The following is a 26,937-nucleotide window of genomic DNA, read 5'->3' as shown; positions in this document are numbered from 1 at the left end:
ATAGATAGATAGATAGATAGATAGATAGATAGATAGATAGATAGATAAACAATCTTCCCTTGGTCTTCTGCCATGACTTTCTGGAGTCAGGAAGACCTGAGTTCAAATCTAACTTCAGACACTTAACTTGCTATGTGATGCTGTGCAATCACTTAAACTTTGTTTGCCTCAGTTTCCTAAACTATAAAATAAAGTTAATAATAGCAACAAACTTGCAAAATGGTTGTGAGGGTCAGATGAGATAATGTTTGTAATAAAATAAATATTAGCACAATGCCTGGCATATAATAGGCACTACATAAACATATATTCCCTTCCCTTTCCCATGCTTCCACATATAAACTTCAAATCTTCTAGTAAAGGATAGAATCTGGCTAATTTAAAAGGTGTATGTTAATCCTTTTCCCCTAGTTCTAGTGTCATTAGGATCCACTGTCCATAATTCACATTTATCCCAGGTAAATCAAAGACATAAGAACATTAATGATAATAATAATAACATCATGATGGCAATGGGGTAAATTTATATAAATTTATATAAAATAAGTTTTGCAAAATTTCTTTGTATATATTATTTAATTTGATTCTCATTTTAAAAAAAGTGAGGTATCTGATTTAATATTCTCATTTTTCTAATGAGGAAACTTATACACTAATAGGTTAAAGTCTTTCCTCTGGGTCACACAACTGTTAAGTTTCTGGCACCAGTTCTTGATTTGAAGTCCAGCACTTTGGATAGAATATTGATTGCTGCCTCTCTATGACTTTTATTATATGGTTGCTTATTATCTTCATTGTATGAGTAGTGGGTTTTATCATTTAATAAAGGCAGTTAGATCTTAAAATGGATAGAACACTTGAGCTGAAGTAAGACCTGAGTTCAAATCCTGCCTCAAACACTTAATAGCCATGAGATTCTGGACAAGTCATTTCTTTTTGCTTCAGTTTGCTCATCGGTAAAATTTGGATTATATTAAGAGCTCCAGAAACAAATAATTTAGATTAGAAACAAATAATTTAATTTAAAGGAACTTTGTAAATCTTAGAGCAATTTATAAATACTAGCTATTATTATTATTATTAATTAACTGAGAACTGGTAGGCAACCTAGAGGGCATCTAGTCTGTTTTATTTACATATGAGGAAATTAAAGCTTAGAGAGGTTAAGTGATTTGCCCAAGGTCACACAAATAGAAAGTAGCAGAAGTAATTTTATTTTTATCATTTTAAAATATAATTCATTAAATATTTCCCACTTATATGTAAAATATTAAAGCTATTTTTTAATCTTGAGTTCCAAATTCTTTCTCTCCCTCCCTCCTTGAGAAAGCAAGCACTTTGATATCAATTATATATGTGAAGTCACGCAAAATTATTTCCATATAAGCCATGTTGCAAAGTGAAACAAAGACAAAAATCAAGAAAAATAAAGCTTAAAAAATATGTTTCAATCTGTATTCAGAGTTCATCAGTTCTTTCCCTGTATGTGGATAGTGTTTTTCATCATGGATCCTTTGGAATAATTTTGGATCCTGTTCATGATCACAGTAGCTAAGTCTTTCACAGTTGATCATCCTTACAATACTGCTGTTGCAGGGTACAATGTTCTGGTTTTGCTTACTTCACTTTGCATGATTACATATAAATTGTCTCAGGTTTTTCTAAAATAATCCTGCTTGTCCTTTCCTATAACACAGCAGCATTCCCTCAAAATTATATGCCACAACCTATTCAGCCATCCACCAATTGATAGCTATATCCTCTATTTCTAATTCTTTGCCACCACAAAAAAAAAGTTGTTATAAATACTTTTTACTGATACATCTTTTTTTCTTTTCTTTGATTTCTTTGGGATACAAACCTAGTGCTATTGCTTGGTCAAAGGGTATGCACAGTTTTATAACCAAATTGTTCTCCAAAATGGATAGACTAGTTCAAAACTCTACCAACAATGAATTAGTGTCCCAATTTTTCCACATCACTGCCAGCATTTGTCATTTTCCTTTTCTATCATATTAGCCAATCTGATATGTATGAAGTTGTATCTAAGAGTTGTTTTAATTTACATTTCTCTGAGGAGTAGTGACTTGATCATTTTTCATGTAACTATTGATAGCTTTGATTTCTTCTTCTCCTACTCATATCCATGGAAATTGCTCTTATTTTCATAAATTTGGCACACTTCTCTCTTTATATCTGAGAAGAAATTTATCAGAGAAACTTGCAACAATTTTCCCCAGTTTCCCATTTTCCTTCTAATTTTGGCTACATTTGTTTTGTTCGTGCAAAAGCTTTTAAATTTTATATAATCAAAATTATCCAGTTTGCTTCCTGAGATCCTCTGTTTCTTGTCGGTCACAAATTCTTCCCTCATCCACAAATCTGCCAGGTACTTATTCAATGCTCTCCAAATTTACTTATGATATCATCCTTTAAGTCTAAATCATGTACTTATTTTGACCTTACAGTGTGAGATGTTGGTCTATACTTATTTTCTGCCCAACTGCTTTCTAGTGGCAGCAGAAATTTTTGTCAAATCATGAGTTCTTACCCTAAAAGATTGAATCTTTGGGCTAACTAAACACTAGATTATTATAGTCATTTACTATCTTGTATTGTGTACTTCATCTGTTCCACTGATCTACAACTTTATTTCTTAGCCAGTATCAGATTGTTTTAATAATTACTGCTTTGTAATACAGTTCAAAATCTGGAACTGTTAAGCCACCTTCCTTCAAATAATTTTTCATTGATTCCCTTGATGTTCTTGACTTTTTCTTATTACAGATGAATCTTATTAATACTTTTTCTAGCTCTATAAAATAATTCTTTGGTACTTTGATTGAAATGGCATAGAAGAAGTAACTCAAGTAGAATTTTAATTTTTAACATTTAATTTTTCTCAATTACATGTAAAAATATTAACATTCATTTTTAAAAATTTGGGTTCCAAATCCTTTCCTTCCCTCCTTCCCCCTTCCCTGAGAGGGTAAACAATTTGATACATGTTATACATGTGCAATCATGCAAAATATATTTCTACATTATGCATGTGACAAAAAGAAATGCAGATCAAAAAATAAAGTAAAAAAAAGTATGCTTTGATCTGCATTCAGACTCCAAGAGTTCTTTTTTTTTAATTTTTTATTAATTTATTTTGAATCATCAATAATCACTTCCATAAGCTTTCGAGTTTTAAATTTTTCTCCCCCTACCCCCTTATCTCCCTCCCCAAGATGGCATGCAATCTAATATAGGCTATACATATACAGTCTTGTTAAACATATTTTAACATTAGTGATGTTGTAAGTAAGAATTAGAACTAATAGAAGGAACCACCAGAAAGAGGAAACAAAACACAACAGAAGAAAATACATAGCAAATAGCATGCTTTGATCTGCATTCAAACTCCATAGTTCTTTCTTTGGATGTGGATAGCATTTTCCATCATGAGGCTTTTGGAGATGTCTTAGATCCTTGTATTGCTGAGAGGGGTTAAGTCTATCAAAGTCAGTCATCACTCAATGTGGTTGTTACTGTGTACAATGTTCTCCTGGTTCTGCTCACTTCACTCAGCATCAAACCATACAAGTCTTTCCAGGTTTATCTGAAGTCTGCATGTTCATCATTTCTTATAGCACAATAGTATTCCATTACATTCATAAATCACATTCACAATTATGATAACTATCTGTGTCTTTCTCTTCATCCTCCCCCCCTCCCCATTTATGCTTTTCTTTCTCCTTTTCCTTTTCCCTCCTCACTAATGTTTTGCTTTTGACCACCACTTCCTTCAGTCCCACCTCCCTTCTATTGGCCCCCTCCTTTTTCTTTCCCCTTTCCCCTCCTACTGCCTATAGGGCATGTTAGATTTCTATACCTAACTGATTATGTTATTCCCTTCTTAAGTCAGATCTTATGAGAGAAAGGTTCAAACAATGCTCATCTCCCTCCCTTCTTTCCCTCTGCTGTAATAGGTTTTTTGTGCCTTTTCCTGTGATGTAATTTACCCTTGTCTGACTCCTCCTTACCTTTTCTCTCCATACATTTTCTTAGTTAGATCAGATTAATTCACTTACTTGGATCCATTTAACCCACTTGATTAGATTTTTTTTCATCATTACATCAAAGTCAATTTATACCCACCCCCTTTATGTATACCCCTTTAACATAGTGTAATAACAATACAGTTCTCAAGAGTTCCAAGTGTCATCTGCCCTTGTAGGGATGTAAACAGTTTGCCCTTATTAATAACATGTTGTTACTTTCTGTCCAGTTACCTTTTTAGTCTCTCTTGATTCTTGTATTTGAAGATCAAATTTTCTGTTGAGCTCTGGTCTTTTTATCAGGAAGGTATGGAAGTCCCCTATTTCATTGAATATTCATCTCCTCCCCTGAAAGATCATGCTCATTTTCACTGGTTAGTTGATCCTTGGTTGTAATCCAAGCTCCTTTGCCTTATGGAATATCATATTCTACACCCTACGATCTTTTAAAGTAGAAGGTGCAAGGTCCTGTGTAATCCTGTCTGTGGTTTCATGATATTTAAATTGTTTCTTTCTGGCTGCTTGAAGTATTTTCTTTGACCTGATAATTTTGGAATTTGACTACTATATTCTTTGGTGCTTTCAATTTGGGATCTTTTTCAGGAGGTGATTGATCGGTGGATTCTTTCTATGGCTATGTTACCCTCTGGTTCTAGGACCTCAGGGCAGTTTACTTTTATGATTTCCTGAAAGATACTGTCCACACTCTTTTCTTCATTGTGATTTTCAGGTAGACCAATAATTTTTAAATTGTCTCTTCTGGATCAATTTTCCAGGTCAGTTATTTTACCAATGAGATACTTTACATTTTCATCTATTTTTTCATTCTTTTGTTTTTGTTTGACTGATTCTTGCTCTCTCATAGAGTCATTAGCTTCCATTTGCTCAATTCTAATTTTTAACAAATTGTTTTCTTCTACTAGATTTTGTACCTCCTGCCCCATTTGGCCAATTTTATTTTTTAGGGATTTGTTTTCTTCAGTGTACTTTTTTTCCAGTTGGCCAATTGTATTTATTAAGGACTTCTTTTCTACAGTTAATTTTTGTCCTTCCTTTTCCAAGCTATTGACTCTCTCTTGCATACTTCTCATTTCTTTTCCCATTTTTTCTTCTACCTCTCTCATTTGACTTTTAAAATCCTTCTTGAGCTCTTCTAAGAAGGTTTTTTTGGGCTTCAGACCAGTTCATATTCCCTTTTGAGGTTCCAGATGTGGGTTTGTTGGCAATGTTGTCCTCTTCAGAATTTCTGCCTTGATCTTCACTCTTCCCATACTAAGAATCTATCGTACTTTTCTTTTTGCTCATGGTGTTTGCTTATTTCCTGGCCTTTAAATAGATTGGGCTCCCCTGCTGGGGAGCAGAGGGCACTGACCCAAGCTTCTTGTTTTGGGAGCCTAGGGCCTGGTCAATGGCTTTGTGTTCTGGGGCCTCCAATGTTGGCAGTTGGAGGCTGTAGGATTCTGGCAGCTTACCTGGTGTTGGGCTGGAAACAGCAATACTGGAACTCTAGGGGTAGGATTGGGTAGGGTGGCTCCTGGAGATTTCCTGCTCACCCAGGCCTTTCTTTCCTTTTGCTTTCTTCAGCTTCTTTCAGATGGATGTTTAGGGTGTTTATCTGCCTGGGGCCTCATTGGAGTGCTGCTTCCCTTAGTTTTGCTGAGGCACTGAGAGAGTCGATTGTTGTAGAATGCTGAGGCCCCTGGTGACTTTCTGAGCTGGTTTCTGCAGGGCCCCCTACCCTCAATGAGTCACTTGGGGACCAGGTGTTGGTGTTTGCCTGCTCTACCACCTGTGCTTCAGGATCTCTTCCTAGTATGCTGAGGTGGGGCTTTCCATTAGCTTGCCAGGGTGCCTCCTGTTCTGTATTGCTCCCCTTCTCCCAGGGTAAGAGGGGCCTTTCCAGTTAATCCCTCAAGCTACCTGGTTACTGGACTGCTGCACCCCATCTTTCTTCTGGTTCAGCTGTTCCAGGGTTTTTCCTGGGGTGATATTTTCTGGGCTTTCAGGGGTTAGCAAGGGAGAGTAAGGGAGACTTACCACTTACTCAGCCACCTTGGCTCCTGGAAGCAGAAGCCCAACAGTTCTTTCATTCAAGGTAGACAACATTTTTCATCATAAGTTCTTCAGAATTGTATTGGATCATTGAATTGCTGAGAATAGCTAAGTTATTCATAGTTGATCAATCATTCACTATTGCTGTTAATATATATAAAATGTTCTTCTGGTTCTGCTCACTTCACTTCACATCAATTCATGCAAATCTTCCCAAGTTTTTCTCAAAGAAATACTCACCATTTCTTAGAACACAATAGTATTTCATCACAGTCATATAGCACAATTTGTTCAGCCATTCTTCAATTGATGGGCATCCCCTAAATTCCCAAATCTTTGCCATCACAAAAGTCCCTTTTCCATTTTCCTTGATCTCTGTGGGATATAGAAGTAGCAGTTGTATTGCTGGGTTAAAGAGTATGCAGTTTTGTAACTTTTTAGACATAGCTCTAAATTGCTTTCCAAAATGGTTGGATCTGTTCACAACTCTACAAATACTGTGTTAGTATCTTTATTTTTCCACATTTCCTTCAACATTTACCATTTTTGTCATATTTTCCAAGAACTGTTTTTTTTTTATTATATTAACTTGATGTAGCACAGGGCAATTAATATATTTCCCAATTGTTTAGATGTGACTTTATTTGTGTGAGCAGTGTTTTGTAGCTATGCTTATATATTTTCTGGGTTTGTCTTGACAGGTACACTCCCCAGTATTTTACATTGTACACAGTTATTTTAAATGGAATTTCTCTTTCTACCTCTTGCTGCTGGTTTTATTGATAGTATATAGAAATGCTGTTGATTTGTGTGGGTTTATTTCATATCCTGCAACTTTGCTAAAGTTGTTAATTATTTCAACTATTTTTTTATTTGATTCTCTAGAATTCTCTAAGTATAACATCATATTATCTGCAAAAGTGATATTTTTGTTTTCTCATTGCCTGTTTTTATTCCTCCAATTTCTTTTCTCTTGTTGTATTACTGTAACTAATATTTTAGTACAATATTGAATAATAGTGGTGGTAAGGGAATCCTTTTTTTTACTGATCTTGTTGGAAAGGCTTCAAGTTTATCCCCATTACAGATAATGCATGCTCTTGGTTTTAGATAGATACCTCTTATTATTTTGAGAAATCCTTCTTTGATTCCTATGCTTTCTAGTGTTTTTAATAGGAATGAATGTCTGTGTTCATCAAAGCCTTTTTCTGCATCTGTTGATATAATCATTTGATTTTTGTTGTTTTTTGCTATTGACATGGTCAATTAGGCTGATAGTTGTCATAATTCTGAACTAGCCTTGGATTCCTGGTATAAATCCCACATGGTCATAGTGTATCTTCTTTGAGATATATTGCTGTAATCCTTTTGCTAGTATTTTTTAATTGTATCAATATTTATTAAGGAAATTAGCCTATAGTTGTCTTTCTCTGTTTTTGCTCTCCCTGGTTTAGGTATCAAAACCTTATTTGTGTTATAAAAAAGAATTTGGTAATAATTACTTTTTTAACCATTTTTTAAAATGGCCTATATAGTATGGGATTAATTGTTCTTAAATATTTGGGGAAATTCACTTGTGAAACCATGAGGTCCTTTTTTTTTTTCCTTAGGCTTCTCATTGATGGCTTATTCAGTATCTTTTTATTTTTTTTAAGATAGAGCTACTTAGATATTCAATTTCATTTTCTGTCAATCTGGGCAGTTCTTTTGTTTGGTAAATATTCATCTATTTCACTTAGATTGTCAGACTTACTATCATATAATTAAGCAAAATAGATCCTAATAATTGCTTTAATTTCATATTCTTTTAATTTTTGATGCTATTATTTGTCTTCCTTTTAAAAAAAACTAAATTAACCAATGTTTTATCTATTATATTGTTTTGTTTTGTTTTTCATACATCCAACTCCTAGTTTTAATTATCAATTCAATGTTTTTTTCTTTCAATTTTACTAATCCCTACTTTTATTTTCAGGATTTCCATTTTGATGTTAGTTGCTTTTTAATTTATTCTTTTTCTTTTTTTTTTTTAGTTAGATGCCCAACTTCATTTATCTTTTATCTGCTCTTTTTCTTTTTGTTGATGTATGCATTTAGAAATAAAAAAGCCTAAGTACTGCTCTGGCTGCAACACACGCTTTTCGAAATGTCATCTCAGTGTTGTCATTCTCTGTAATGAAATTGTTGATGATTTCTAAGATTTGTTCTTTGAACCACTTATTCTTTAGCATTAGATTATTTAGTTTCCAAATTGATTTTTAATCTATGCTTCTGTCACCCTTTATTAAGTGTAATTTTTATTATGTTATTGTCTGAAAAGGGTCGATTTCATATTTCTGCTTTTCTACATTTGGTTGTGAGATTTTTATGTGCTAATACAAGGTCAATTTTGTGAAGGTGCCATATATAGCTGAGACAGGTGGAAACCTGTCTTTTACCATGTAATTTTATCTAGAGGTCTATCCCATTTTTTTTCTAAAATTCTATTTATCTTCTTGACCTCTCTTTTATTTATTTTATGGTTAGATTTTTCTAGCTCTGGGAAAAGAAAGTTGAAGTCCTTCACTAATAGAGTTTTACTGTCAATATGCATTTAACTTTTCCTTTAATAATTACAATGCTATGCCATTTGATGCATACATTAATATTGATATTATTTTATTTTCTATGGTGCCTTTTAGCAAAATATATTTTCCATGCTTATACCATTGAATTAGTTATATTTTTGCTCTTGCTTGGTTTAAGATCATTATTGCTACCTCTGTCTTTTTTACTTCAGATGAAGAATTAAAAATTCTGTTCCAGCCCCTTATTTTAACTCTGTGTGTGTTACTGAACTTTTTTGCTATGTAGAATCTTCCTAATTGTCATAATAATGATAAAGTTCTTAGAAGTTACTTGTATCTTTCCATACAGAAAGGTAAACAGTTTAACTTTTTTGAATCCCTTATAATTTCTCTTTCATGTTTACCTTTTTGTTCTTCTCTTGAGTTTTGTATTTAAAAATCTAAATTTCTATTCAGCTTTAGTGTTTTCATTAGGAATTTTTGCAAGTCCTATATTTCATTATCTTTTTTTTTTCCTTTAGTGCATTATATTGAATTTTTCTGGATAAGTTATTTTTTGTTGTAATTTCAGCTCTTTTGCCTACCAGAACATCATATTCTGAACCCTTCAGTCCTTGGCAGCTTCTAAATATTATATGATGCTGACTTGGGCTTCATGATACTTGAATGATTTCTTTCTGGCTGCTTGAAGTATTTTCTTTTTGACTAAAGAGCTCTTAAATTTGTCTCTAATGTTCTTGGGAGTTTTCATTTTGTGTCTCTTACAGGTGGTAATAGCTGGATTCTTTCAATTTCTATTTTATCCTTTGATTCTGGAATATTGAGGCAGTTTTCCATGATAATTTCTTGAAATATAATGTATAGGCTCCTTTTTAATCATAGCTTTCAGGTAGTCCAATAATTTTAAAATCATTTATCTTCAATCTATTTTACAGATCAGTTGTTTTTCCTGATAAAAATGATTTCACATTATGTCCTTTTTTTTTTAATCTTTTGACTTTTATTTTTTCTTGATGTCTCATGGAGTCAGTTCTACTTGCTCAATTCTAATTTTTAAGGAGTTGTTTAAACTCTTTTTCCATCTGACCAATTTAGCTTTGTAAGAAGTTATTTTCACCATTGAAGTTTCGTATCTCTTTGTACATTTGGTCAATTCTGTTTGTGAAGGTGTTATGTTCCTCAGTTGTTGTTATTTTGTTTGTTTGTTTTGTCTTTTTTTGCCTCTTTTATCAAACTGTGAATTATCTTTACCTTTCTTTGCTCTCATTTTTTTTAATCTAACTTTCCCTCTACTGCAATGGTTTTGAAAATAATTTTTTAGTCCTTCCAGGACTTTTGTTGGGCATGTGTCCAATTCACCTTTTTTATTTTTCCTTTAAGGCTTTGTTTGTAGCAATTTTGACTTTATTGTCTTCTGAGTTTGTGCTTTGATCTTTCCTGTCACCACAATAAAATTCTATGATCAGTTTCCATTTTTTGTTGTTTGCTCATTTTCCCACCCTATTTCTTGATTTTGAGTTTAATGGTAATGTTGGACTCTGTTCCCAGAATGGGGTTGAGAAAGGCATTGTCTCAAGCTTCAGACTTTTACACTGCTGTTTTCAGAGCTAGTTCTGAGGCTTTGGAAGTTTTTGGTGCTTCCATGTTGTTGCGATCTGGGGAGAGGTGTGTTCTCTGCCCTCCTGGTCTGCAATCTGATCCTTGTTGAGGAAGGTACTCTGATTGCTTGGGATTGCAATTGATATAGCTCATCGGTGTCCCTTCTCCCTTGAGACTGGAAACAATACTGTTTCTCAGGGTCCCTGATCCCTTGGGGCCAGAGGTGATACTGGCCCTCAGGTCTCCCACTCCCTGTTAACCAAAAGTGTTATTCTTTATCCTTGAATTATAACCCTGAAATCAATCTAGGCAATGGATTTACCAAATGGCATCTGGTCTTATGTCCAATGCTAGCACTGAAATCTTTTTCTTATCAGTTGCCTCCTCCCCTATCATATCTGGCTTGAGAGCTCCCAAAGCTGCTGCTGCTTCTGTCACTACCACCTGGTTCCACCACTGGTGTTTCATCCATATGGACTTTAAAACAGGCTCCACCCAAGGGTCACAGATCTCTCTATCTCTGAACTTTTAAGTTGTCTTGAGCTAGAAAAAATGTCTCACTCTGACCTTTTGTTGGCCCTGCCATTACAGAATTTGATTTGAGGGCTTATTTAAAGTTTGTTTGGAGAGAAATGTTGGGAGAGCTCATCTGAGTGGTTTCTCTCCTCCACCATCTTGGTTCTATCCCCAAAAGTTCATCAAATGTCAAATTGATTTTTTTTTACTTCAAATACAGCACTCTTTCCATAGCACCATACTGGGAAGTTATGAGATAGAATTTCAAATTCTGTTGCAAATGGCTATCTAAAGTATATAATTCTTGAGGGCATGGATTGCTTATTTTTTGTCTTCATATCATTATCATTTATCATATTTTTATGTGTTGCAGGCATTTAATAAGTGTCTAGTTGAATTGAGTTGAATTGATTATGCTACTTTTATACCTTCAGGGAACTTAATTTCTTCCCTCAAGATCGTCATCTCTAGAATGCATATAGTGCCCATTCTTTTTCTCCTTTTCCAAATGATCATGAGAATTTAGAGAACAAACTATGAAGCCTGTAGAAAATGCCATTAAAAGGAGACTAAATAAATGAATATATTATATAGTTAACTCTTACAGTAATGGCCATGTATTTCAAGGGAGATTATGTGAACAATTTCTGTTCTGTTATAAGGTTCATAAATTGACATACTTTATTACTTCCTATTGTTAAAGATAAGTACATAATAAATTTACAATAATAAAATTATTTTATACTTTGATGTTGCAGTGGTTGACATTTATAGATTCTACTGAATGAATGTGTAAGACTTTTTGGAAGTTGAAGAACCATTGTTGGGGGGGGCGATTTACTCACAAATAATTCAGGATAACTATAATTAATGGCTCTTGAGTTTAGAATCAAAAGTTTTATTTGACAGTTCCTAATTTCTAGATTTGTTGTATGTCATCAAATTAGGGATAGAAAATCATGATTTCCAGCCCACTCTTGGTGACCCCCTTTGTACCCTGGCAATTGTGCCTAGGCTGGAGCCAGCAACATTTGAATTTAGAAAACTGGCTTTGGCTCTGAATTGCTGATTGGAAGTATTTTGCTGCCAATTTCCAAGAAAGTTAAAGCCAGGAACACTTCAGCACATTCAGTTTCTGAGTCCTCCAGGTGGCATTTAAAGTTTGGGAGGGTAGAAGGAAGTCCAGGAGAGGAAGAATAAAGGATAGTTAGGAAAGCCATAATTGGTACCTAATTTTTGGCACTGTGTAACTTTCCTGTAAATGGTGTTAGGGCAGTGTGCCATTTACCACCTCCTTTTCTTTCCCCATGGCTTGTTTTCCCAGGTTGGCATTTAATACTGAATTAGTCAGAAATTAATTACCTTGAAAGCAATTACCCCTCCTTTGAGTAACTTCAGATGATGGAAACAGAGTTCAACTTTTGGAGCATACATTATGTTTCATAGTAGTTAAAGGCATCATAAATAATAAACCTTAAAAAAGAATCAACAACAAAAACAACCACAATAACTAATATTAAATTTTACAGATATTATTTTATGTGATCTACATAGTAACCCTGTGAAGTAGCTAATATTCCCTTTTTGCAGATGTGGTAATAGAGAATGAGAGAAGTTAAGTGACTTGCCCAGGTTCATACAGCTAGTATCTGAAGAAAGAATCAAATTCTTACCTTCCTGACTCCATCTTCAGCACTATTCATTCTGGCACCTAGAGCCAGAAATGACAATGGAGGTCATTTTAAACAATCTTTTGATTTTATAGATGAGAAAATTAAAATCATGAGAAGTTAAGTGACTTATCCAAGGATTATGTAGCTAAGAAATATCAGAAGAGGAAGCCAAGATGGTGGAGGAAAAGCAGTGACTTGCTAGAGCTCTCCCCCAAACCCCTCCAAGGACCTATAAAAAAATGGCTCTAAACAAATTCTAAAGCAGCAAAACCCACAAAAAACCAGAGTAAAACAAATTTCCAGCCCAGGACAACCTGGATGGCTGATCAGAAAGGTATATCATGCTGGGCTGGGAGAGGAGCACAGTTCAGGGTGGGCGCACAGGCTGCAGTGATCCTGGAGCAGGCCTCAGAGGACTGAATCATGGACAACTGTGGCAGTTTCCAGACTTCTCAATCCACGAACACCAAAAACAACTTAGAAGGTCAGTGACTGTGGTGAGAGAATAAGCTAGGTCTCAGTCACAAGTCCAGATTATGCCCTTGGGGAAGCAGCTGCATCCTGAGCTTCCAGCCCACAGACTGAGGGGGAGTCCAGTGGCTGATCAAAGGGGGATTGCAGGGATCTCTTTGTCAGTGCTGAGGCAGAAATCTCTTGCTTTATCCATGCTTGGATCTGAGTCACAGTTCTGAGGAGCAGTACTGGGGCAAGGCAGAGCACTGGTGAGGAGGAGCACTGCCATGGTGGAACTCGTTGTGGCAGTGGAGAGGAAACACCTCGCCCCTTATCATAGCACCTTGGAAGAACTGATACTTTTCAGGTTGCTAGAAGTATCTCTGAAAACAGCTGTACAAACCCCCGAAGCTTGGGACAGTACATTCTCCACATTGGGAACAGACTCTTACCTTAACATAGAGTTTAAAACTCAAGTAATTGATTGGGATCATGAGCAAGCAGCACAAAAAGAGTCAGACTATATTATCTTACTTTGGTGACAAAGAAGATCAAAACATACAACCAGAAGAACAAAACAAAGTAAAAGCTCCTACATCCAAAACTTCCAAGAAAAATATGAATCAGCCCCAGGCATTGGAAGAGCTCAAAAGGGATTTTGAGAAGCAAGTAAGAGAAGTAGAGGAAAAATTGGGAAGAGAAATGAGAGTGATGCAAGAAAATCATGAAAAGCAAGTTGACAGCTTGCTAAAGGAGACCCAAAACAATACTGAATAAAATAACACCTTAAAAAATAGCCTAACCCAAATGGCAAAAGAGGTCCAAAAAGCCAATGAAAAGAAGAATGCCCTAAAGAGAAAAACTGGACAAATGGAAAAAGAAGTCCAAAAGACTACTGAAGAAAATACTTCCTTAAAAATTAGAATGGAGCAATTGGAAGCTAGTGACTTTATGAGAAATCAAGACACTATAAAACAAATCCAAAAGAATGAAAAATTAGAAAACAATGTGAAATATCTCATTGGAAAAACAACTGACCCAGAAAATATATCCAGGAGAGAGAATTTAAAAATTATTGGACTATCTGAAAGCCATGATCAAAAAAAGAGCCTAGACATCATCTTTCAAGAAATTACCCAGGAAAACTGCCCTGATATTTTAGAACCAGAGGGCAAAACAGAAATCGAAAGAATCCACCGATCTCCTCTTGAAAGAGATCCCCAAAAGAAACTCCTAGGAATATTGTAGCCAAATTCCAGAGCTCCCAGGTCAAGGAGAAAATATTACAAGCAGCCAGAAAGAAACAATTCAAGTGTTGTGGAAACACAATCAGGATAACACAAGATTTAGCAGCTTCTACATTAAGGGACCACAGAGCATGGAATATAATATTCCAGAGTGCAAAGGAGATAGGACTACAACTAAGAATCATGTACCCAGCAAAACTGAGTATAATTCTTCAGGAGAAAAAATGGTGATTCAGTGAAATAGAGGACTTTCAAGCATTCTTGGTGAAAAGACCAGAGCTGAATAGAAAATTTGACTTTCCAATACAAGATTCAAGTGGAACATGAAGAGGTAAACAGGAAAGAGAAATCATAAGAGACTTATTAAGGTTGAACTGTCTACATTCCTTCATGGAAAGATGATATTTGTAACTCATGAGACCTTTGTCAGTATTAGGGTAGTTGGAGGGAAAAAATTACATGTATGTATATGTATATAGATAGATAGATGGATGGATGGATAGATATTTAGAGGGCACAGGGTGAGTTGAAGATGAAAGGGTCATATCTGGAGAATAAAATTAAGAGGTGAAAGAGGATTATACTAGGAGAAGGAGAAAGGGAAAGGTAGAAAGAGGTAAATTATCTCACAAAAAAAAACAGAAAAGAAAAGGCTCTTACAGTGGAGGGGAAATTGGGAAAGTGAGAGGGAATGAGTGAATCTTATTCTCATAGGATTTGACTTAAGGAGGGAATAACATACACACTCAATTGGGTATGGAAATATGTCTTACCCTACTGGAAAGTAGGAGGGGAAGGGGATAAGAGAGTAGGAGGATGATAGAATGATAGAGAGGAGGGCAGATTGGAAAGGGGGTAATCAGAAGCAAATACTTCTGAGGAGGGACAGGGTCAAAAGAAAAAATAGAATAAATGGGGGGTGGGATAGGATTAAGGGAAATAGAGTTAGTTTTTCACAGCATGTCTACTATGGAAGTGTTCTGCATAACTGCACATGTATAGCTTGCCTTTTCAATGAGGGTGAGTGGGGAGGGAGGAAAGGAGAAAATTTGGAACCCAAAGTTTTAAAAACACATTTTGAAAAATGTTTTTACATGCAACTGGAAAATAAGTACAGGAAATGGGGTACAGAAATCTATCCTGCCATACAGGAAAATAGAAGGGGAATGGGGGGAGAGATGGCAGTGAAAGCAGACTAGGGGAAGGGGTATTAAGAATGCATGCCATCTTGGGGTGGGGGGAGGGGTGAGATGGGGTGAAAATTTGGAACTCAAAATTTTGTGGAAGTAAATGTTGAAAACTAAAACTAAAAATAAACAAATAAATAAATAAATAAATAAATAAAGACTTCATTCCAAAAAAAAAAAGAAATATCGGAAGAACTCAGATCATCCTAATTTCAAAGTCAGTGTTCTATTCACTACACTAGGGGTTCCTAAGCATTTTTAAGTCATGGATCCCTTTGACATTCTGGTGAAGCATATGGATGCCTTCTTTGAATCATTCTTTTTAATGCATAAGATAAAATACATAGGATTACAAGGGAAACTGATTATTTTGAAAAAGTTTTTTTTTTAAAGTTCATGCCCACCAGGTTAAGAATGCTGCCTTATGCCAATTAGTTATTAATTTGGATAAGTCAATAATATGTGTATATTTATATTTTGGGGCTATTAACTGTATTTATAACAGATGAAATCTTCCAATTTTGTTCCTTGTGTAACACATATACATGAAATTATACAAAAGAAGATGTATCACCATTTACTTGCTTTGGCAATAAAGGAGAAGCATTTTTTTCCATCTAACTGTCAGATTAATCCTCCTGTATTATCTCCCTTTATTAGAATGTATATGCCTTGAGAACAGAGTCTGTCTTGCTTTTCCATTTGAATCTCTAGTACTTATCGTAGTACTTTGTACTAACTTAGTCTTCAACACTTTTTTATTCATTCATTCTTAAGTGGAAAAAAAAAATTATGATGTTTCTCCAAGTTGTTTTTTTTTTTTATTTCATGGAGTTGCCCATCCAGCAGTGCATACTAGTCTAAGCTAGTCCAAATTTGGATAATACTGATTGGATGAGCAAGATTCAGTGCTTTGAAACTTTGATGTAGTCTCAATTTTATCTGTACAAGCATTCCCTTCACTAGTACATAGCTCAGTATTTTCACACCTGCTCATCCCATGTAATATCATCTGACAGATTTTCCCTAAGACATCCACCCAACATGCCAGATTCATTTGACCTCATCTTTAATATCAGTGAGATAGAGATTTTTTTGTTCTATTATATTTATTATTACATGGAATTTTTTTTATTATTTTAGAGGGGAGAGGTCCTAGAAATATCAATGCCAAAAGAAAGAAAGAAAAAGAAAAAAATCATTGAAGCATTTACAAATATGCAGAGAAAAACAAGTTCAAAGAGAGACTCACAATCAAAAGATTTGGAACTAGCTTGTAGAAATTACTATATACTTTATAATTGATATTTTTATTGACTGTTATAACCTATTTTAATTGTTGTTTGTTCATCTTTCAATAAATATCAAAATTTAAAAAAAACAATAACAAAACAATATCTAGGGAGGTACTAAATAGCTCTTGGGTTCTCCATTTGCTGTTCTCATTAAATGATTAGTCTATATTATTTTCTATGCACATTTACCCTTGAGGACATATTTATGCAATTTATCATGTAAAAGTAATAATTGTTAATATACTGCAGCCTGATTATACTCTTCATTCAATTCAATCCAATCCAGTCCAATAAGTATTTGATATGCTTTTCTATTTCAGTGCTATGAAACTCTCATTAAAAGAAAACCATTTAGCAAACATGTATAAAACTACTACCATGCATGAAGTATTATTTTGGGTGCATGCGATATCCCCCTAACCTCAAAGACCTTAGACTTTTCAGTGTTTCTTTCTCTTGTCCAGATTATTTGGAATTTTTATGTCATATGATTTTAATGTTCCATGATTCACAGTCACATGGGAACTCTAAAAGAATAGTGGCTTTTAATAGATAGATTTCTGTGGCAGTGAGTATGTTAGAGTCTTTGGAAACACAATGAATTTTTCATATACAATTTCTTCTTGCTCAATTTGGGACCTAACTCATCATCCATCTAAAACACCTGTCATTACTTTCAATGACTCAAATATGTTCTTTGTCATAACCACAACCAAAAAAATGGATATAAATATTCATAAAGAAATGGATTTGTGAATGTGCAAATTAATTTCAAAAGTTGAACACCCTGTACATAACAGCTACAGGAAATATTACTTGAGTAATATCAGATCTGATATTTGGTTAGTAGAGATTGGGAGACTCCCCTTGGAGTGGTAAAGCACTGTTCTTGGAAGGGTAATATTTGTCCTGAAGGAGGTTTGATTGAAGGAACTTATAAAGCAGGGGAGATTTGATTGAGGGTACAAAAAGTTTAACAATATTGTCATAGTAATAATAGTGATAATTAAAAGGCTGCCTCCTAGTTTCCCTGGCTTCCTTCAAGTCCCAGCTAAAATTCAATTTTCTAGGAGCTTTTCTCTATCTCTCTTAGTTCTGTGAGTCCTTTAGAGAAATGATTATTTTACCTTTCTTTGTGACCTACTGCTTAGCACAATGTTTAGCATATAGTAGGTGTTATAATAAGTTCTTGTCAACTGAATATTTAAATTATAAATAAGGTAATTAAATGTGACCTTGTTGATTCATTAATTCTACCCTGGAATGGATTGATGTTCACATAATGAAATTAAAGTAGAGAGTAATTAAAAAAAACACCAAAAAATGGTTGACTTACCTTCATACTTATGTTGAAAAGATAAAAACATCTATCAAGAAGTGGCTAAAACTCATGATAATCAAAGAAACTGGGATGAAATCTGGTATTTTTGTTCTGTTTTGTTTTCTACTAGACCATACCTTCTTGTTATAGGCCTGTGTAGCCTAGACTATGTCTACCCTTGAAATTTCTGTCTAGAAATGTTAGGAAAAATGAAAAGATTCGGGTATGTTCACTCAGTGTTGCAGACATGCAGGATCTTAAAATTTCATTTTTAAGTACTCTGTGTGCCTCCTTGATGCTTTGAGGTCTGTTTGAATTTGACTCATTGTCTGTTCAACAATATTTTTTATGTTGTTCAACCACATTATTTTATGTAGACAGTGGTTGCTATACTTTTAAAAGTTAGCAAAAAAAAGTAGCAGTATTCCCCAGCACTGTCATTGCTAGTATACTAATTGAGCAAGGCATCAGCACTGAGTTTAAAAAGAGCATGCCTCTGTTTAATTACAAACAGCCCTAATGTGGAGGCAGAATGAATGGAAACAGACAGAAAAAAAGATTTCTAATTCTACCCATGGAAGCTAAACATCTATGGCACTTTTGGGAAAGCAATTTATTCTGTGTGTGACATATTTATATCATGTTTAAAGAAGGATAAGTGAGAAACAATTTCACAAGAAAGTGTATAGCTCAGTTCAAAGTAGATATACAAACAGAACAAAAATGCATACCATAAAAAATGTAGAAGAAAAATAAGGTACCTTTTATGACCATGGTTAAGGAGAGAATTTTTACTAAATAAGAAATAGAGAAAATCTTAAATGATAAATTTTCACACAACAACATTAAAAAAGTTTTGCACCAAAGTATTCAATTTACATCAAATATCTCATAAAATTCTGGTATACAAAACCTCTCTCTGTCTCTGTCCTTCTTTCCTTTCTTCTTTTCTCTGTCTCTGTGTCTCCGTTTCTCTCTGCCAGTCTGTCTCTGTCTCCATTTCTATCTCTTTTTCTGTCTCACACATTCAAGTATTTTCAGGCTACATCCTGGAAAGTCAAAATCTCTGATTCTCCTAGGGTATTGGGGTTTACTCCATATTTCTCAATTGGTCTCCAAAATATCTGAATCACGCTTTCTTATTGTTTTCAGGCTTCTCCATTCAAATTTTTACCTCTAGTCTCTTTTACATCCATCCCAATTATACCAAATCTCTACTTGGTATTACAAGAGTATCTCATTAAAGATTCAACAATTATAATAAGGCACTTTCTTATGATATAGATGATATACAAATGATTATCCTTTGGGAAGTGACATGGTTCAGTAGAAAAAGCATGGGACTGAATATCAAAGGACCTATGTTCAAATCCCAGTTTTTATACTTGCTATTTTGATCTGTGTAACCTTGGAAAAATAATTTAACCTCTATGGGACTCTATTTATTTATTTGTAAAATAAGAGGATTTGAGTAGGTAGCTTCTAAGGACATATACAGCTCTAAATGTATGACCCATTTTTTATAAAGAAGAAAACCTATGCTCTGGGGCAGGGGGATGATTTGTTAAGATCACTGGGCTACTAAATGAAGGACCTGGAATGTTTCATACTAAGATGTTAATGACAATAATTTTCATTTTTATAAAGGATCCAAACTTAATGAGTTTCTAAATAGTGGCATATGATTTATAAGTAAAACTAAGTAAGACCATAGTTTATATTTCCTTTCCCATTGTTTGTTCTTGACCAAGCCCACATATTTTCTTTTTCTTTCAGTTTTATTCAAATCTTATAATTTGGCCACAATTTGACATTTGTCTATCTTCTAATAATTCTTTAAAAAAAGAAAAAAGAAGAAAGACAACTCATATTGACATGCCATCATTTGGCCTACTGAGAAAGGATGAAAGGCTGTCAATATCTGCTTCAATTGCAGAAGATTCTTGCTGGTGTTCACAAGGATTTATGCTTTAACTGTCTTCAGTTTCATTTTCCTGAGACTTCTTCATCTGTGTCTTCTTAAAAAAGATTCTTTTGTAGCTAGAAATCAGAGGACATCTGAAGGGAGGAAGCAGGCAGAGGTTGAGAGCTATCTACAGAACTAGGCAAACATTTAATACTTGTGTCCATGTGCTCTCCAGGAGAAATGGTAACTCTTTAATGGCAAGCAATGCAGTAATATATTTTGCCAACCATCAAATCCACTGAGAAATCATAGCTTCTAAAATTAGAGCTGGACTTGAAAAATTTGAGTTTCATTTGGCTCTAGTAAATTATATATTTTGAGCTGCTGCCTATATGCATATATAATCTAATTTCCTTTAGTGTACCTAAATTCAAGGGAAGAATTGCTTTCTACCTGAATCTTCCTTCATATTCATTATTCTGTCTTCTACTTAATAAAAACAGAATTCAAGTTAAATTATATTTATACTAATGAACAATGGCTTAAGGAGGGAGAAAGTCTTTAAGAGAATTCCAAATGCCCACAACCTTGATGTCCTCCTGGAGACCTACTTGACCTATCAAATATAGCAAGGTGTGTCATTCTTATCCTAAATATCATTTTCAGGGAAGAGTAAGTTTCAAGGACAGCAATATTTTTCAAGCAATTGTATATGCTAGAAGCATGATATTGAGCATCTCAGTTCATGTTTGTCAAGAGGTTAGTGGGTTTGATGACCTAAGAATTCTTAAATATCAATGGCAAAAAATAATAACTGATTAACAATATATGACTCAAAGCTATTTACAATGAAGCCAAAATGGCTTTCTTGCTATTCCTCAGACGTAAGACTCAATCATCAATCTTCATGCCTTTGGATTGAATATACTCCATTACTGGAATGCACTAACTCCTCTTGGAAAAATTATTTTTTTCTCAACTCAGTTCACATGCCATCTTCTGCATGAAGCCTTTCATAATTTTTCCAACTACTATGGCCTTTACCCATTGAAAATAATTAACTAGTATTTATGTTGTGTGTATTTTATATTTTATTTGAACATTTTATTTCCTCAAATAGACTGTTTGCTTATCAGAGTCAAAAATTCTTTGTTGTCAAGGTATACCCTTCATCTGGCATAGTGCCTGGTATATACTAGGTACTCAATAAAATATTGTTGCTTGATTGCTAGAGAGAATTACAGCATGATAGAAAGTTCAGGTTTCAGTTAATTCATTTTGGAGTGTGGATCTGAAAATTCATAAAATATGTAGATTTCAGCAAACCCAGGACTCCCACTCCTGAGAGATGTGTCCATTGTGCTAGAGACCTTCCTTGACTTCTGCTGAAATTATAAGGATACCAAGAGAACATGTGATCTGACTTCTGCTTTGATCATACTTTGTTTTGGTGAAATCTTTGCACTGCCTCTCCAATATAACTACTCATTTATAATGCATAAAATCTTGGTGACAACTAATAATCAGTTTTAAAAATCACTAAAATTTATTAAGTTCCTACTATGTACCAGTCACTATACTAGGTTCTGGGAATACCAAGACAAAAGCAAAACATTATCTGCCAAATAAAAGCTTATATTCTGGGAGTTGGAGATGGTGGAGGAAGGGAATAAGGGAAAGTAGAAAACCATATACAAATACACATAGATACAAAATAGATATAAGATATAGATCAATGGACAGGTATCTATATTTATTCTGTCTACATCTTTCTATATAGATTTAGAGAGAGAGTCAGATCTCTCATAAATATATATATATGTGTGCATATATTTATACACACACTATATATATATATATTGATATAGATATAGAAATAGATACAATTATTCAACTATATTGTGGTGCTTAAGGAGCATTTTAAAGGAAATCTAGAATTCTAAAATACAGAAGTGAGGAGGGAGTATATTATTTCTAGAACAAAGAATGGCCTGTCCAAAGGCGTAGAGAGAGGAAATAGAGTCTTGTGAATGAAAAACATTACTAAGTCCAATTTTGCTTGTACTGCAGTGTATATTAAGGATAATAGTGTTTAATAAGATTGGAAGAATGAGTTGGGTCAGATTTCCAAAGATTTTTGAGTGTCAAAGAGAAGAGTTTATTTTAGATCCTAGAGACAATATGGAGGTAATCAATGTTATTAAGTATGAGAATAACATGATAAGATTTGCTTTAGGAATATCAATTTGGAAGGTCTGTGGAGATTGCATTAGAGAGAGAAGAAACCTGAGTTAGGAAGTCCAAGCACCTCTCCATCTTTGGGTAATATTAAAATATTAAAATTCAATTACTTTGTGACTACAGTTTTCCAAGCCTCACAATTATTAAACAACACCAGAAGAATATGAATTTTAAAAAAAGAAAACTCCCAGAAAACTTGACTTTTGTTTCAGGGAGAAGCCTATAGTCATTAGGAAGCATTTAATAAATATTTGGTGAATCATATTCCTGATTTAGTCTGCATGATTCTAATGACCCATCTTCAGCAAGACTTCATGCATCAAAGTACCTCATGACATAGTTAAGGCTGATGCTAAGAGATCTCTCTACTTACTCTCAACTATCACTCTCCCTCTTCTAGTAAAGAAACTAAAATGCACTGCTGTCTTAGGAAATTAGAGAATGTCTCTCACAGAACAAAATACTGGAAAATATCTCTAAAACATACCAATTTCCTGAATAATCTTGTCATCATATCTTGTTTCTCATCATCATTTCTGTAAACTATAATGAGAAGACACAGGGAGTATGTAATACTGGGTTTTCACCACTTGCAATTCCTAGCTTTTCTTTGAAGTTTATACTGACATTCTCCTTCTGATGAAGTGCAAGTTGACAGTTGGCTTTACAAAGAGTTTCCTATTGTTCTAAGCTTTCACAAAGACCCACTAAAAAGGATTGACAGATCAGACAGAAATAAAAATGAGCACTGACATAATTCTGACAAGAACACTGACACTGAATAACAGAAAACAAAAATTTAAACAGATAAAAATGTGATTAATAGTGCAAAAAAAAAGAAAACACATTCCCTTTATTTTCAAAAACAAATAATCCTCTGATACTGTAAATGTGTATAGGCAATCAAGAAATAACCTGTAAAATTAACAGTTAATAGTATGCATATCTTATATAATCATCATATCTGTAAACCAACATATTTTAAAGTACATAATGCAGAAATTACATGAACTTCCCTGAAAGCCAGCAATTGAACAATGAAAATAAACTCAGAACTATTGTTTCACAACAGCTCTATCCATCTTATTATTACAAATTATCCTGTTTTACTTGAGTCAAAGAATCTCATTTGGTTTTATTAAAAATGAAACAGATCCCACATCTTCTGCCTAACCTAGAGCCAGACAGTGAATTCTCACAACCTGGTGATGAGAACTTTTGGGAAAAAAAAAAAAAAGATAAGTCTTCTGTCTGTCTTGGTTAAAACTTTAAGGGGTTTTAACCTTATGACTATATTAAATCAAAGAATCACTAGACTGAATGTGGTTTTCAAAGTTGTTGAAGGATGATGTCTAAATTGTTCCAGATAGGCATAGTATTCCATTTATCAAATTTTTAAATTTATAAAATTCTTAAAGTTTCTTTCCAATAAAGATAATTTCAAAAACTTTCTCAGTTCACTATTCCAATACTTAACAACCTTTTTAATTGAAAATTAACTCTGGATATATATCCTAAACAACTCACTTCCATTTAAACTTGTTCAGCAATGGACCATCAGCCATTCATCTGATGATGGGTCTATACTCACCAGCAGACTTGTGAACTTCTGAATCTTTCTTATGCTTTTGGCACAATTCCTCCTCTAAAGTCCCCTCAAGTGTTTCCTTAGGTCATGGATATGTTTCTGGTTTCTAAAAGATTATATAATATAGTTCAAGCTCTGACAGACCCAACCAAGCTCTGTGACTGTAGCCCTACCTAGGCTCAATCTGGAAAAATTAATTGCAGGAATTTTAATAACCAATTAATTGTTTGGGGGAGGTCCACAATAAATCACAAAAACCATCTAAGGTATGAAAGGTAGAGTAAGGTTGTCATTTTCATGAATGTGAAACCATGGATAAATAACATCAGGGGATAGTAGGATGACAAAATCATATGCCTAGGGCTAGAAGGGACTCAAGGTCATCTAGTCCAAGCTCCTTCTTTTACAGATTAAGAAAACCTTTGAAGTATTGATGAATTCCTTCAATTATTAAATTTATTTCATTAAAAATTATTAAGCATTTTGGTTTTTATTGTTGTTGTCAATTTGTTTACTGTCCCCAACCTCAGATTTCACTTATGTAGGGAAGTCCTAGAATAGAAACCGAGGCAGATGGGAACTAATTGTCTGAGTACTGAAAGGTTGATCTACTTGCCCTTGGTCTTAACAATTAGTGTGTATTAGAGGCAAGACTTGTATCAGGGTCATTAAGATCCCTAGGCCAGCCTATCCATTACAACACATTGCCTTCCTATTATTATCTATTACTGTAGCATTATTCATTTGTGGAGGAATATGATGAATGGATATTGATTGAGACACTATTTTTCAACAAGATCTCTGACATTATATTAGATACACAGAAGTATAACTTATAACCCAAACTTATCTAATTGGAATCAGTCAATAAATCAGTATTTAGTACCTATTCTTGTCCCAGGCATTGTACTAGGTACTGGGGACACAAAGACAAAAAAGAAAATAGTTTCTATCCTCCGGGAATTTATACTCTATTGTCAAAAAACATATTTCAGTTGTTTTTGTTCAATTGTTTTCAATTATATCAGAATCTTTGTGGCCCCATTGGGAGTTTTCTTGGCAAATATACTAAAGTGGTTTGCCATTTACTTCTCCAGCTCATTATACAGATGAGGAAACTGGGGCAAACAGGGTTAAGTGACTTGCTCAGGGTCACACAGCAAGTAAGTATCTGAGGCCAGGTTTGAAATCAAGTCTTACAGATTCCAGACCTGGCACTGTATCCCTCTAAATGCAGACTGCAATCCCTCTGTGACCATATACAAATTCTAAAGAGTTGCCTAAGGGACATAGATGATAAGTGATTTGCCCACAGCCATATACGTAATAAGTGAAATAAGAAGGATTTAAATAAATATTTCCTGATGCCTAGCATAGCATTCTACCTCTTATACCACACTGCCTCTGCCCCTAAAAAGACAAAAAAGAAAGGAAGGAAGGAAGGAAGGAAGGAAGGAAGGAAGGAAGGAAGGAAGGAAAGAAGGAAGGAAGGAAGGGAGAAAAGAAAGAAGGAAGGAGGGAAGGAGGGAAGGAAGGGGGGAAGGAAGGAAGGAGGGAAGGAAGGAAAGAAAGGAAGAAAGAAAGAAAGAAAGAATAAAAGAAAGAAAGAAAGAAAATTTCTATTGATTTCATTTTGTCTCAATTATTTTTTTCAATGCAATATCCTGCAAGTAACAAGTGCTCAGAAATTAAGTTATAAAAAAAAAAAATAAACTATAGCTTGAGGTATTATTTGGTAGTGCTCAAAAAATTCTAGTTCTTAAAGATGAACATTTCAATAATGAAAAGTGCCTGAATTTAAACCTGGCCCTGTGAATAATGAAATCTTTAGTTATGCATCTATTTTAAATGAAAACAAACTATTATATTGTGTGGTAGTGAAGGAAATTAGCATTTATATAGCATCTTCTATATGCCAGACACTGTGCTAAGTGCTATACATATATTATTTCATTTGATCCTTACAACAACCCTGAGAATTTTAAAATTGAGAAAACTGGAGCAGACAGAGATTATGTGATTTGCCCAGGGTCACACAGCTACTAAGTGTCTGAGGCCAGATTTGAATTCAGGTCTTCCTGACTCCAGGCCTAGTACTCTTCACTGCTCCACCTCACTGCCTCTGGAAGACAAACCAATGCCAGAAAACAATAGTGGTAAGTAGATTAACTCCTGTTTCTGGGATTTATAGTATGTTTGGTATCTATCTGATATGTTAAAAATGTGTAACTTTGACTTTTGAATTTTTAAAACTAAATTGATGTTTCTATATGGTATCTTAGAAGCTTCTGTAAGTCTAATGAAAATTGTTGCAGACAATCAATAATAAATTAATGACTTTAACAATGTTTTCTAAAGATTTACTATGACCCCTATGAAATGTGTTATACCCCAGTAACTAAATTTTGAAATTAATAAAATAGTGATGACAGAGGAGATAAAGGAAGAATATAAGCAGGAAAAAAGGAAAAGGAAAAGAAGTAGGTGTAAAGGAAGAAGAGTTTTATTTTTACATAATGACTTCCTTTAGAAGAATGCAAAGAACTTTTGCCACATATCCTCCCTCACAAAACTTAAATTAGTTATCATTCTTCTTCCCTTTTTTAAATTTTTTGTTTTTGATTAATGGAAATTTTTCTGTGTGGATTCCTTGTGCAGATGATTATAGGGACAACTAAAATATACCATGGAGCATATTTTGGTGAGTTTGATCTTCATATCCCATCCATGCATTTACTACTCCTCTTGTTTCTCCCTATGTAGACCAGCAGCCTCCACACAAGACCAAGATTCTGGATCTGGATCAGTATACCTCAAGACCTCCAGAATCTATGCCCCTATTCCATGAGGAAATTAATTGGCTCATAATAGTAATTCTAACTATAGAACTCAAAATAGTTGGCTGCTAAAATAGTGAGTACAAACTTTCAAATTTATTCCACTATATCTACTGTTAATAGACATGTAAAGAGGATTCCATTTTTTACTTTCATATCCTTTTCATCCAATCTCACTGTGAAGTCCTCCTCACCCAACATATATCTTTCTACTTCTTGTTCTAAGCACAGGAATTTCATGAAAGGATGTGTCAGTTCACTGCCCTGTGCGGCACCTAACTCTCTCTGGGTTTCTCCAGATGAAAACACCCTTACCTGACACTGCTCCTATCTATCTATCTATCTATCTATCTATCTGTCTGTCTATCTATCTATCTATCTATCTATCTATCTATCTATCTATCTATCT

At 34.2% G+C, this 26,937-nt stretch overlaps 1 pseudogene; it reads right to left on the bottom strand.

The window, feature by feature from the left end:
• Nucleotides 1-26,937, bottom strand: part of LOC114037320 — a 159,113-nt pseudogene that overhangs the window by 38,780 nt on the left and 93,396 nt on the right.

Source organism: Vombatus ursinus, unplaced genomic scaffold (genome assembly GCF_900497805.2).
Source record: "Vombatus ursinus unplaced genomic scaffold, bare-nosed wombat genome assembly UNPS02000582.1, whole genome shotgun sequence".
Classification (NCBI taxonomy): Eukaryota; Metazoa; Chordata; class Mammalia; order Diprotodontia; family Vombatidae; genus Vombatus; species Vombatus ursinus.
Note: the sequence above shows the minus strand (reverse complement) of the source record. Positions and strands in the feature narration are given on the sequence as shown.